Source organism: Sciurus vulgaris (assembly GCF_902686455.1).
Source record: "Sciurus vulgaris genome assembly, chromosome: 7".
Taxonomy (NCBI): domain Eukaryota; kingdom Metazoa; phylum Chordata; class Mammalia; order Rodentia; family Sciuridae; genus Sciurus; species Sciurus vulgaris.
In genome coordinates this window covers 122,115,633-122,130,852 of record NC_136467.1, presented here as the reverse complement: position 1 = coordinate 122,130,852, position 15,220 = coordinate 122,115,633, and positions in this window count along the sequence as shown.

Sequence of the window (15,220 nt, the reverse complement as noted above, 5' to 3'; positions counted from 1 at the left end):
CATTTAATAGGTAAGCAAATGGGACCAGAGAGATTTCAGGGAGTAACCAAGAGTCACAAGGTAAGAAAGGTCTTGACTCTTGATCACATACTTTTTCTTAATTCACACCACCTGCCTGACTCTGACTGAGAAACCATCAACATGCAAGAAAATAAAACTAACTTTTAATGGCATGGTAAGCACCAGCGTTGGGGTACAAACAAGGTCTACTGGAGGTCAGACAGAGGTTGAAAGATCTTCCAGGTGTTTGGATCAGTTCAAGCCCAGCCTTTAGCCAGTATTGTAAGATTCCGTGACTCACTTGGTCTTTGGAGATAGGGCCTCTGTCCGGCGGAGCTCTCCCTCAACCTCAGGAACCTCTCTAAACCCTTCTAATGGCTGAAATTGGATTTTCTACATGTGTCAATTATTTAGCAGGAATGTTCCTCCTTGGTAATCTAACACCTTTACCCTATTAAAGTGCACGTACCTCAAAATACCCATAAGGCAAGTATTTCTCCAGCACCTCAAGAACAGGAGTAAAAGCCCTGTTTCTATCCACACTGAAGTATGCCCAAAGCTGTCTAGCCGAGGGCTCCCTTTTTATACCAAGATGTCATATGACTTTATCTTATATTCATAATATATCCATGTACATTTTAATACTATCCATGTTTAATACAAATATACAAAGCATATTTTCTACTCAAATCTTTGAGTAGAATTACTGTTCTAGAAGGAAGGGCTTGTTTGTTAGATTCTATTCTGTGCACACTACCCCTCAAAAGCAAATTATACAGAAAGTCTTACCTGCAAATACATTATGAAAGAAAGTTGGAAAAAGACAAAGATGTAAAAGGTATGGAATTACAGATTTTAATAGAAATCCTGGATACAGTTCTGCAAGCTAAAACAAAAACAAAAAACATCTCATTTTACAAAGAAACATCTTATGCTTGGTGAGGTTAAATGACTTGGCTAAGGTCACCACCAGTTTATGGAAAATTCAGTAGTAGAACCCATATCACAGTCTTGTTTACTCCATGATGTATAGAGCAACAGAAGAGTAAAAGCTAATACTGTAAATAAATATTTACATTTCCTAAAGAAAAATGTAAATGATAGGTCATAGGATGGAAAAAGTAAGGGATGGAGTTAAATAGAGGCCCAGACTACAAGCAGAGTAGAGTATACTGGAAGATAAACAGTCAACTAAAGTGGTAGGGATGTGTAAATACAGGGTGGGACATTTAAATGGAACCATTTGGAGTCATGTAAACTGGGATTGACTTCATTATGGCCTTCCTAACGGTACAGAACCGCATGTCAAAACTATTTGCTTTAGTCGCTTGACAAATGTGTTTTCTTCACAGACCCCAAGAGGAGTCTGAGAAGGGTGGAGGTACTCTTGGGGCTGTCTGGAGGTGGCCCTTTGAAGCTTAAAGCAAAGTGTGATGGATGGGAAAACCATCATGAATCTTTAGGGAAAGGAGGCTCAAAGCAGAGGACAAAGAAGATTCTAGGAGCCGTGTTACTGCCAACTTCTCCAGCCACATCTTAACATGCTGGGTTCCTTCCTGCCTCAGTGTCTTTGCACATGCAGGGCCCTTCCATCTAGCATGCTTCTCCCTGCCCAAACAACGCCCTTTGAGCTCCCTGACTCTCTCATCCTGCAAATCTAGCTTACAAGGCCTGATTTCCCCAGAGAAACTTCCATGACTCCCTGTTAGCTTTTCTCAGCACCCTGTTTCTCCTCATACCATTCATCACATTTTGTAATCATGTTTGTTTGTATGATTAAACCTTTACTGGAATATCTAGCTCTCCCAGGAGAAAAGGAACGACATCTCGGGTCCTGTGACACTGAGGTCCCCCCTGAACCAGAAGGTGGCAGCAGGGGGCAGTGGCATCACAGGAGAAATCTTGGGTGAAGAAGTTTCTCTCTGCAGAGCAACGCAGGGTCAGCAGCAGCTGAGAGTCACAAAAACTGACTTTAAAAGTCTTCCTGAGAGCTGCATCTTTCGAGTCCCCAAAACAATCGTGCCTTGTGCCCCGGGACACGGCGTGAGTTACACACTTAAAGCAGTTTCCACAGAACCGCATTCAGTTGGTTTTAAACTCTGGGGAAAGCTGGCAGCCTCTTTGTGGGTTTTTTTAAAAACTAGTTAGAGGGACAATTAAACCTTTATGGGCCCCAGAATGTACCTATGCAGACATAAATAAGGATCATTCTTCAGCACCAGAGAATCCACTTTCTGGCAACAGATATATTTTTTCTGCCATTGCTGGACAGAGTCGAGCTCACGTCTGAGAACCTTTTTGATTAGGGCAGGTGACAGAGGTCAGCATAAGCAGAGTAAGAACTTTGACCCCAAGTTTGGCACCGGCCCTTCCTCTAAATGGACACATCGCAGGCCCTGGGCTTAGCTGGTCTTAAATAAATCACACAAACTCCCAGAAAGCCATGAGGTGTTTAGGCCAAGAAAACCCATCTTGTTTCTTCCTTCTGTTTCTTTGGGCCAAAATGGTCCATTTGTCAAAGAGTCCTGATTCCTCTTACAACACAGTACAAAGCATCCGCGTATTTAGAGTGCAGTGTCCTTGAATGGTCTGCATGATTTTTAAAAATCCAATAATATTATTAAATACACTAGGGAGCTCTGCTCTTAAAGAGACTTTGGAATAAACTCTTTTGTTGAGTGAAACTGTCTTTTGTAAGGCAAATAATCAACCACCAAATTGTTTTCGAAATCTGAAATTTTGCACTGGAGATTTTCTTAAACCAGGGCCCATATGAGATGGTGGCCTGTAGTTTTTCCTTTATTTTTTCTGACTTTGGTAAAGACAAGCTTTTTCTGATTAGACGTTATTGGGTAGGGATGAAGGAATTTCAAATACTCAAGAAATAAATGAGTTGCACTCATTCGTGTTATCCATAATTCTCTAAATTATGCCAAAAGCAAAGTACAATGATCTGACAAAGAATCAGCCTCATAGATTTGAGGACCAGTCTATTTGAAGTCAGTCTCAAAAGAAATGCAGGGAACCAGGGCTTGGGGCGGGGGGGGTGTCATTATTGTAGGGTTTTTTCTGTTGCTGTGGTAAAATAATATTTATCACTTTTACCTTTGGTAAGTGTACAATTTAGTGGCATGAAACAAATTAAATTCCCAATGTTGTGTAACCATCACCTCCATCTATACCCAAACTTTTTCATCATCTCCAACAAAAACTCTGTCCCCATTAAAACAATAACTTCCCCTTCCTTAAGCCCTCTGGTCCCTGGTAACCTCTATTCTCTGAACAGAGAACAGTTTCCCATCGTGTTTTTCTTTGGGGCTTTTTCCCCTTCGCAGGGCATGGTGCAAATTGTGCTGGGGCAAATTGTGGCCATCCTCCTTTCACCTTGTAGATCCTTCCTGGCGTCATGGCTCCACTCCCCTTTCCTCTACCAATAGCAACAGCCTCTCTAAGAGGAAGCCTGAGCACATTCAAACGATTTAAACTTGCAGAGGGGCTGCAGCCCCCAGCGGGAACAAAAGGAGGTCACTGGGTCTGAGTCTCTGTTACAAGCTCAGGAATGGCAGGAATTTTCTGACTTCAATAGTCTGAGGAAGTAGGAACACCATGAGCACTAGGTGGTTTCGGTGTCTCAGGCCTTCATGTGAACCTGTTTCGGCTGCAGTGACATATACCTGAGATGAGAAGGCAAAGCAGTCTGGAGCGCTCCCTTGAGCACCCTCAAGTTCCTTGCCATGGAATGTCTCATTGAAAAACACTGACTAAGCCATTCACAGCCTCTGCAGATTTACATCACTTGTGCCCACTTGCAGTGCACAGAGGCACCTTCAGGATGCCTCCGTCACCCTTGGGTTTGGATTTTACTTTGTTCACACTGCTTGCAAATTCTCAAAGTAGCTACCCACCCCCAAAGTCCACATAACAAGAAATATTTGATTTTTGTTGTTTTCAAGAACTACTTGGGGACCCCCAGTCTCCTGCCCCAAGTCCAGGACTGTGAGCCTGCCACCGGTCCTTAGGACCACTTGGCAGGTTGAGTCCATGGCTCAGGGAACCTATAGAGTGATGGAAGGGGAGTCGCCTTGAAAGGGGGAGGCCTGGATTCTCCCTGCTGCCCACTTGCTGTTGATCCTGAACACATCACAACTCTGGCCTTGTTTCCTTGTAGTTCGGTGGAAGTGTCCTGCACCTCTAAGGATTTGAAGGAGGGAAGGAAAAGAAGGGAAGTGAGGCTTCCTGGTGTCTGGAATTCTTGAAACAGGGCACAGAGCTTTTGGTTTTCCATAGGTGATAACATTCATGAAGAGAACGGCTGCAGCAGGAAGAGGAAATTTGAGGGAAGAGGAGAGCAGATGGGTATATTTTTAGGACAGAATAAAAATGAGGCTGAGGTAGGAGGATCTCAAGTTCAAGGCCAACCTGGGCAACTTAGTAAGACCCTGTCTCAAAATAAAGAAAAGACTGGAGATACAGCTTGGCGCCTCTGGGTTCAATCCCCAGTACCAAAATAATTAATTAATTTTGGCTGGACCTTTGTGAAGAATGTTCTTTGGAAGTAAGCAGCTGGAGTTAAGGAGAGAGATTAAGACCGATAGATTGTAACAAAAATGGAGTCAGGAGTCATGGTTGATACATGAGATGGTAATAATAATACTAGGCAACACCAATCAAGTGTTTATCATGTGCCAAACCTTCAGGGGGCCCTTCCCATAGATGTGCTCCTAGCATTCACACCACCACCTGATGACAAAGATGTTGTTATACCCGCTTTGCAGGTGAGGAGAATTACCTTGAGAAGTACCCTGCCCAAGGTCAAGCAGCACATAAGTGGTAGGACAGGGGCTTGAACTCAGGGAGTATGACTTCAGAGCTCTTAGTCAGTTTTATATCAGCTCCTAAAACTGTGGAGGTGGAGGAGCATTTGAGAAAAGAAAGACAGAAACTGAATAATACCTGTAAAAGAGTACTCCTATTCTCAATCAACTGCAACCTAAAATCTGATTCTGAAAAGATGAAGATTGTGGTTCAGAAATAGAGAAGTATGCAGGGTACACCTGGCCATGCTGTCAATTGGGCTGGCTCTGCACAAGTTCAATAACGGTGGCATCCATAACAGTGACTCACTGTGTGCTAGGCACAGTTCAAGGTGGCTTCACATGTAGTATCGTAGTCATCTCACCAAAATCCTACCAAAAAAGGTATTCTAGCACACATTTTGCAGGAGAGGGAACAGACTTTAAGTGATTACCCAGCTGACAAGTCTCAGAGCTGTGCACTCAAAGCCAAGCTGTGTGATTCTGAAGCCAGCTCAAGACTTGCCTCCCCCAAGCAGGAAAACTGTGGCAGGGCAAGTCATCCCACGGCTCAGGGACTACAGAGTCACAGAGTGTAACCTCTGGACATTTCTATGGTTTGGGTACAAGATATTCTCTTTAAGATAGTTTGTGGTTGACACCAGTATTAGAATCAGTTCTTCTGGAAGTTGCTAAGGGCATATCGAGCGCTTGAGCCAGTGTTTAAGTTTGTTCTATGCATATTTGAGGTAATTTAGGCCAGTTAGAATTAAACTTCCCCATGCACTATCTCCTGCCTAACAAAACTCTCTCTTAATTTTGGGTCCCTAAGGCCTGACCAGCTAATTCCTACCGCACCCAGTTCTGTGGAGAAACTTGATTGGCCTAAGGGTCTCATCTTCCTTACAGTGATTGGTTCAGAAAAGTGCACATGACTCGAGTCAGGCCAATGAGGCACAGGAGAGGTCAGCTTGCAGCTTCCAGAAACTCATCTCTGGACCTCCTTATACTCCCTTTGGGGGAGTTTTTGTTCTAGACTGAGCTGCCAGGATGGGGAGGTCATTCGGCTATGATCCTCACTGCCAGAGAGAGGTAAGAAACCCCAGAGGTAAGGAAGCTCTGCTGCCTGAGAGTCCCTGGCTTAGAGCCCATACATTAGCCAATACTTTAAGGCAGCTTGACCTGGGATGCTCACAGCCCCCACACTTCCGCTGGGATGTGAGCACCATGAAGGCACCGACCGTGTCTGCTCTCCACTGCATCCCCAGCCCTTGTGTGCAGCTAAGTGGAGAGACACCTCATTATGCAGTTAAACGAACCGAATATAGACTCAGGATGGTATTGTCGGAAAGCAGTCATCTCTCCCGTGTCTCTTGTCTTTAAGAAACAGGGGTTGCTGTCAGAACATTAATGATAGTACTTGCCCCTCTAATTAGGATGGACCCGTCTTGTTGCCCACGGTGAGAATCTACCTTCCGTCCCTGTGAGGCAAGTTTACTAGAGGGACTTTGATGACTTGCACAGTCCAAGTTGAAGGATAGACACCCAGCAGGTTTCAGCCCAGGCTAAATAAAGCTTCAGTTTCATTCAATGATAGAAATGGAGTTTCGATAAGAAAAACACAGTGTTATATATTAGCGCGGGCGCGTGTGTATGTGTGTGTTTGTTTCTGGAAATTGACCCCAGGGCCTCTCACTTGCTAGGCAAGCACCCTGCCACTGAGCTACATCTCCAGGCCTTTTTTTTTTCTTTTTATTTTGAGAGAGGATCTTGCTGAGTTGCCCAGGCTGGCCTCCAACTTATGATCCTCCTGCCTCAGTCTCCAGAGTAGCTGGGATTACAGACAGGCATGTGCCACCTTGCTGGTGCCCAGCGTTCTTGATCTTATTTTCCTCCCCTTCCTCCTTTCCCCTCCTCTCCCCAGGGCTTGGAGCATGCTAAACATGTTTTACCACTGAGCTACAACACCAGCCCCAGTATCTCTTTCCTTAAAAGTACAACATATCTTTGTAATGACGGGTTAATGTTTAATGTTGATTGTTTGGATGTATAAGTAAGTTATGGGAAACACCTGGTTATTAGGCTGGGGTCCTTTAGCATGGAGAGCTCCATCTACATCCCTCTTTGTTGCTGAGAATAAATCTCTCTAAAACTCCAAAATTGCACAATGAAAAATATGAAGCATTGGCAGACTTCACAATTCCCTTACATTGTACTTCATAGCTCCTGCTTATGCATTTTACATAATGTTTTGTTTCTTTTAAAAAAGAATCAACTTTATTGAGGTGTAATTTTCATGAATGAAATGTGCCAATTTCAAGTGTACATTTTGAATGAAATTTGCAAATATTATACTCATGTAACCACCACCATAGTCAAACACAATACTTCTATACCCACCAAAGTTTCTATGTGTCCATTTTCAGTCAATATCCATTTTTTTATCCCAGACCCCAGTTTATCATTGATCTGCTTTCAGTTACTATAGTTTTACTTGTTCTAAAGCTTCATATAAATGAAATTATAATAACAGATAGTTGTTTTTGTTAGCAGAGTTTCCATAAAATACTACACTGTGGGTGACTTCAACGTTAAAATCTCCAGTGAAGTCACTTCTCTCATTCCTGATATTGATAATTTGTGTCTTTTCACTTTTCCCCCCATCCATGTGGCTAGATTTTCATCAGTATTATATTCTCAAAGAACTAGTTTATGGCTTCACTGGGTTTTCTCCATTGTTTCCAGTATCCCATTTCATTAATTTCTGCTCCGATCCTTCTTGTTCTCTTTCCTCTGCCTACTTTGGGCTTCATTTGCTCTTTTTCTAGTTCCCTAAGGTGGAAGCAGAGATTATTGGTTTGAGCTCTTTCAAGTACTGATATAATGGCACCCACAAATTTTGATATGTTGGGTTTTCATTTTCATTCTGTTAAAAATACATTCTAATTTCCTTTTTGTATTTTTCTTTGACCATGAGTTATTTAGAAGTGCATTATCTAGTTTCCAAATATTTGGAGAATTTTCCAAGAAACTTTCTATTATTGACTTCTAACTTAATTCCATTGTGGTAAGAGAACATTTTGTATGAATTTAATCTTCTTAAATTTATTGAGACTTGTCTTATGGCCCAATATATGCCCTATTTTGGCAAATTCTCTCGTGCATTTAAAAATAATGTGCATCCTGCTGTTGTTGGATGGAGTAGTCTATAAATGTCAATTAGGTCAAGTTGACTATCAGTGTTTTTCAAATCGTCTATACCCTTGCTTATTTTCTGCCTACTTGTGTATCAGTTATTAAGAGGGGTATTGAAATTTCCAACTATAATTAAGATTTTTTACATTTGTTTACAGTTCTATCCTTTTTTATGTCATGTATTTTGAAGCTCTGTTAGTAAGTCCATAAACTTTTTGATGAATTGACTCCTTTATCATTATTGAATGATCTTTATAACAGTAATGTTCTTTGCTCTGAAGTCTTCTTTGTGAGATATTAATATAGTTATTCCATCTTTCTTTTGATTAGTGTTAGCATGGTATATCGTTTTTTATCCTTTAATTTTTTTAAACATATCTGTGTCTCTATAGTTAATGTGTACTTCTTACAAGCACCATATAATTTGCGTTTGCTTTTTTATCCAAACAATCTCTGCCTTTTAATTAGAGCATTTAAACCATTTACTTTTATTTTTCACCTCAAAGAAATATGTGGGGTTGCTTTGTTTTAATTGTGGTAAAATGCATATAACATAAAATTTACCATCTGAACCATTTTTAAGTATACGATTTAGTAGTGCTAAGTATATTCACATCATTGTGCAACCAATCTCTAGAACTGCTTCATCTTGCAAACTTGAAACTATATATCCATTAAATAACTCCCCTTCCCCCTCCCCAGCCCTGGGAACTACCATTCTGTTTGTGTTTCTATGAGTTTGGCTGCATAGATACCTCACGTACATGGAATCATACAGGATAGTCTGTTTACTTTGTTTGTTATTTTTAAGATGCACTCTAGCTATGTTGCCCAGACTGGTCTCAAACCCCTTGGCTCAAGTGATACTCCTGTCTCAGCCTACCAGCTAGGTTATTTACTTTTTTTTTTTTTTTTTTTTTAAATATTTTTTTTAGTTGTTGATGGCACTTTATTTTATTCATTTACTTATATGTGGTGCTAAGAATTGAACCCAGTGCCTCTACTACTGAGCCAGAACCCCAGCCATTTACTTTTAATGTGATTATTGATAAGTTAGGTTTAAATCTCTATTATTTTGCTTTTTTTCTACATTTGCTGTATTTCATTTTTGTTCCTTTCTTTTTTTCTGCCTTCTTTTGATTGATATTTTTCATGATTTCATTTTATCTCCTTTCTTGGTCTAGTATCTACAGTTTTTTGTTTATTGTTTTAGTGGTTGCTACAGGGTTTATTATGTATATATCTTATCATAGTCTGTTTCTTCCACTTCACAGATAGTGTAAGAAACTTTCCATAACATACTTCTACTTCTCCTCTCCTGACCCTTCTGCTTTTATTGTCATATTTTTTATTTATACAAGTTACAAGCCACATAATACATCATAATTTTTTGTCTAAGCAGTGAGTTATCTTTGAAAAAGATATGAATTTTTTTTTTTTTTTTTTTTTTTTAAATCTTGTGGTTTTGCCTTCATTCCTTTGGGTAGATACATGTTTCCATCTGGTATCATTCTCCTTCTGCCTGAAAGACTTTCTTTAACAATTTCTTATAGTGTGGTTCTGCTGGTGATGAATTCTTCCAGCTTTGTATGCCTGAAAAGATCTTTATTATACCTGTTTGTTTGTTTGTTTATGGTTCTGGGGATCAATCAAACCCAGGTCCTTGTAAATATCAGACAAGCCCTGTACCATTGAGCTACATCTCCAGCCCTTTTTTAAAAAGAAAAAAAAAATTCTTTTTGAGATGGGGTCTCGCTGAGTTGCCCAGCCTCTCGCTGAACTTGTGATCCTCCTGCCTCAGCCTCCTGAATTGCTGGGCTTAGAGGCATGTGCCACCACATCCAGCATACCTTTATTTTTAAAGATTTTTTAATTTTAATTGTAAAAGGAGTAGAATTTTTTTCAAGTGTGAAGCATACAAACAGAATTCTCACAGAGGCAAGAGGGGACTGCAGCAGGAATTGACCTTGAAGATGTTTTTGCTTGGTTTAGATTTATGATTTAGATTGGCAGGTTGGCAGGTTGTTAGTTTTCCCCTAGGACTTAAAATTATGCAAATCTTCTCACATGTACTGTTTCCAGGAAGAAATCTGCTGCTATCTTTATATTTATTCTTCTATATAATGTGCTCCCCCAGCTGCTTCTAAGATTTTCTCTTTATCATGTATATTTGATTACATCTGCATTAGTACTTTTTTTTTTTTTTTTTAGCTTTCTTGTGATTTGGGCTCATGGAGTTTCTTGGACCTCTGGGTTTAGAGTTTTCATCAATTTTAGAAAATATTTGAACATTGTTTCTTTTCTTTCTTTCTTTTTTTTTTTTTTTTTTAGGTTTCGGGGATTGAATTTGGGGCTTTGCATATGCTAACTAAGCACTGTACCACTGAGCTGTATCCCTGTGCCCTTTTTATTTTGAGACAGGGTCTGGCTGAGTTGCCCAGGCTGACTTTGAACTTGGGATCCTCTGGCCTCAGCCTCTCAAGTCACTAGGATTACAGGCATGTGCAACCATGCCTGGCTTGGCCATGATTTCTTCAAATAATTTTTCTATACTCCCCTGTTTTTCAGGGATTCCAATTCATCTATTACATATATCTTAGGCTGCTTGAAGTCCCATAGATTCTTGATGCTCTTTCATTTTAAATTACTTTTTTTCTCCGCCCCCAGTACTGGGGATTAACCCAGGGGCGATGAACCACTGAGTCACATCTCCAACCCCTTTTTGTTTTTGTTTTTAATTCTGAGACAGGTTCTTGCTAAGTTGTTTAGGTCCTCATTAAGTTGCTAAGGCTGGCTTTGAATTTGCCATCCTCCTGCCTCAGCCTCCTGAGTTGCTGAGATTATAGGCATGTACCACCACACCCCACTAAACTATTTTTTCCCTCTGTGTATTTAATTTTGAATAGTTCCTGCCTTCCTGCTCACTAATTTTCTTCTGCTATATCTAATACACTATTCATCTTAGCCAGTGTAGTTTTCATCTTACTCATTGTAGTGTTCAGCTCTAAAAGTTCACTTTGTATACTTTAGATGCATGTATTTGAATTATGAAATACAGTTATAGTAACTATTTTAACATCCTTATCTGCTAATTCTAACATCTATGTCAGTTCTAGGTCAATTTTGATTGATTGATTTTTCTCCTCATTATGAATATTTTGTATGTCTAGAAATCTTTGATTAGAAAGCTGATACTGGGGCTGGGGATATGGCTCTGTTGGTAGAGTGCTTGCCTTGCAAGCACAAGGTCCTGGGTTCAATCCCTACCACCACAAAAAAAAAAGAAAAGAAAAAAAAAAGAAAGCTGATACTGTGAATTTTACCTTACAAGAGGTTTTTGGTATTTCTATAAATAGTTTTGAGGTTTGTTGTGGGATTTAGTTGATTACTTGAAAACAGTTTCTTTTCTTTCTTTCTTTTTTTTTAAATCTCCCTGTGCTGGGAATCAAATCCAGGCCTCATGCACGCTAGACAAGCACTGTACCACTGAGCACATCCCCAGCTTCAATGTGATCCTTTTGGTCTTGCTTTTAAGAGTTATTAGGCAGGACCAGAGCACTATTTAGTGTAGGATTAATTATTCTCTACTATCCTTTTGAGCATTCTACTCAATGCCCCATGAATTATGAAGTTTTCCATTTGTCGTGGGAACAGACACTGTTCTCTGACCTGCTCAGGCAGTTCTTTCCCTGGCCTTGGGTAGTTTCCTCACACCTATGGGTTAATGTGCCAGATACTTGAGGGGGATTCTTCATCTCTAGGCCTCTGTACAGCTCTTTCCTCTCCAGTGCCCTGTCCCGCAAATTCTAGACACCTAATCTCTTTGGACTCACAGTTTTGTCCTTAACTCAGAATTGGCTGAGTTTCCTTGAACACAGCCTAGAAATCCTCCTGAGGCAATAAGCTGGGGTAATTGTAGAACTACTTTGTTCATTTTCTCATCCTTCAGTGACTGTCCTTCATTGCCTCAGATAGTCTGAAAAATCATTTTTCCTTCCTTCCTTCCTTCCTTTCCAGGTGGTAGAATAAATCCAATCGCTATTGCTTCATCTTGGCTGAAAGAAAAAGTCCTTTCTCTTCGAATTCTTATTTTAACAACTAGAGTAGAGCTGGTGAAACATGGTCGACTCATCCACTGACTGCTCCTTGAATTGCTTCGTCTTTGTACGTAATAATATCCAAGCAAAATTTTGTTTAGAAATTCCGTTGTAGGTTATTTGTTTAATTTTTTATAGTTCAATAACAAATTCTTATAATTCTTATTCAAATAAAGACCAGATTTATTTGTGAAATTGCATAGAGCAAGATTTTTAAGTTTTTGAGGACATACTATATGGAAATGTTTTCAAATGCTTGTTTTATGTGAACCTACCTCCAGATATTTATTTTAAATTGTTCTCTAACTTATAGAAAATGACAAATATAGAATCAAGACACATAGATATATTGATGTTTAATATCACTACCAAAGTCCCATTGAATACCTGGTACGTAGTGAACACTATGTATTCAAAGAATGATTGAATGAATGGAACACTTCTTACTTCAGCAAATGATAAATTTCTTTCAATAGCATCTCTACCTGATATGCCTCTTTTTCCATTTTATAAATCAAGCCTCTATTTACAATAGATTCTTGCTTCTTCTGGTCTCTTTACAGTGGGCTTTGTAACATCACTTGGTAACATTCTTTTTTTTGGTACTGAGGATTGAATCCAGGAGCGATTAACCACTGAGCCACATCCCCAGCTCTATTTTGTATTTTATTTAGAGACAGGATCTCACCGAGTTGCTTAGGGCCTCACTAAGTTGCTGAGGCTGGCTTTGAACTTGAAATCCTCCTGCCTCAGTCTCCTGAGCCTCTGGGATGACAGGCATGTGTCACTGTGCCCAGCGGCAACATTCTTTTGTCAGATGAAGTTAACACAAATCCTTTCTTTCTCTACGGAGAGCCAACATTCTGATTTGTAAATCCTAATGAAAAGATTTGGCATATCCTCTTGGAAGCACTGGGCGTGCCTAATACTTTGGCTCCTAGCTGAATTCTTAGGAAGTCTTGGGGCTCCACACTTCTCCCCAGGCTCCCCACCTCTAATGCCTTTCTGTGGCCCAGTCAAATCTTACACATCCTCCAAGACCAACTGAAGCCTGCCTTCCTCCATGAAGTCTTCTCCTGCCATGGTGATCTCCCCCTCCTGCCTGCTTCTTATACTTAATTACCTTTTCCACTCACTTGGTACCTAGTCAACCATACCACCTTGTCATCCCCTTTTGTGTGTATGTGGGAGCATCTGTTTCAACCAGTTTCAAAAGGGAAGCCCCCATGTGCCTAACCAACACTTACCAAGTACTGACTGTGTGCCTGGCCCTAGTCTAAGACTTTTTTCTGCATGACTTCAGTTAATCCTTACCCAGTCTAAGCAGTAGTGCTGTTACTATCCCACTTTCCAGATATGAAAGTGGAGGCCCAGGGTGTTTAGGTCACTTGCCAGGGTAGCTAGCAGAACCAGGATGCACTCAGGCATTCTGAGCCTTGCCTACCTAGCACACTGTGCTCTGGCGCGGCGGGTACGGTAGTTGGTCCATATATCTTTGTTCTGCTTTCACAGTGCTAAGGATGGAACTCAGGAACTCACGCATGCCCGGTGAGTGAGCCAGGGCTCTACTCCTGACCCCGTCTTTAGTGAATGAATGAAACCATGGAGGCTCGGCCTGTACAGGAGGAGGCGCTCCAGCAGGGTCCCTGTCCTGTTACTCCCTCAGCTTCTGTTTCCGTCACTCCTAGAACCTGGTTGCTGTTTTTTTTAGGAGTGAGATCCTGTGTGGTCCAGGAGGAAAAAGAAGGGATGCCTACGCCCGTTTCCCGCTTCTCCCTTGCAGGTTGGGCAAAGAGCAAGTTGGGGCAGTTGTTCTTCCTGCCACCCGCTTGCTCTCAGAGCCAGCTCGCAAAGTGGAGCAGGGAAAAGCAAAAAGGAAGGCACTGGGGTTAACAACATCCTCAGGAGAGCTGGTTTCTGGGGCCTCTGCCTCCCAAGGCTCAGTCAACCGGATGTTCCTTTAGCTTGCTGGAATTCAGCCGGATTTACAGAGATAAGATCAATCTGACCCTTAATTCCTCAAATGTAATTTATGGGCTTGCCTCCTGTGTGCCGCAACACGTCTGGCTATCCAAAATCTGGTAATTATTTATGTAAACACGGCATCCTGCCTTTGTGGATTATAATTGGACTTGAACAGCAAGAAGCAGGGACTTAACGCAGTCGGGACTGCACTAAAACCTTCCTTTTGAAAATACTCACCTGAGTCTTTGAAATCTTCCCTGTGGTTCAAGGTTAGCTTTAACCAGGCCAAAAAGGTTTTTTTGCTTTTTTTTTTTTTTTTTCCTTTTTCCTCCAGAAGGCCTGGGCAGATTTATTCCCTGACACCACTAGGTTTTATAAATTCTCTCAAAGGATGGGGTGAAGCTACCCCAACCATCTTGGCTGGACCCAAACTGAGAGGACTGGAGGCCTGGGGTGGAGGCCTCCATGGGTTTCCTCATTGTCTGTTAGAACATGAATTTTATACCCCTACTAAGAATAAACAGGATTAGGAATTTTATGCTGTTTGGAAAAGAGGAGAGGTGCCTGGTGAAAGAGAAAGGTCTTTGCTTTTTATTCATGCTGTGAATTCCCCAGGAGCCTTCGCTGTACATACACACGAGAGCCAGGAGGATTAGGGGAAAGAAAATGAGCTGATTGAACCAGATGGTTCAGGAAGCACTCCCAGGAGGCCTCTGGGGTGGATGAATCTGCATCTTTAAATAACATTAATTTCTGAAAGGCCCAAATTGTTTCCCAAATTACTGCACTGAGCTCCTCGCTTTCATCTATTTTTATGGTACCTCTCCTGGATGAGGGCAGGAACTGCTGCATCTGATGAGCCAGCTCTGGAGAAATTCTTCATGCTGAGTGCAGCCTGCAAGGAATCCCTTTCCTGAAGGAAAAAGAAATCTTTGAGAACAAAGTGCTGTGAAAACAGAGTTGGGCAGAAACTATCACCTCTGGATGGATCTGAATGAACCACCGAGTTCTGATGCCAGCTGGGACACTCATTTCCTCAGTAGCTGGGGGCAAACCACTTAACCTTAGTTTTCCCATCTGTAAAATAGGGTTAATCAGCTTACCTGTTGCAGGGGTGCTGTGAGGTTTTTAATTGGGTAATGGTTGTGGAGCCCTTTGATGTAGTGAGTT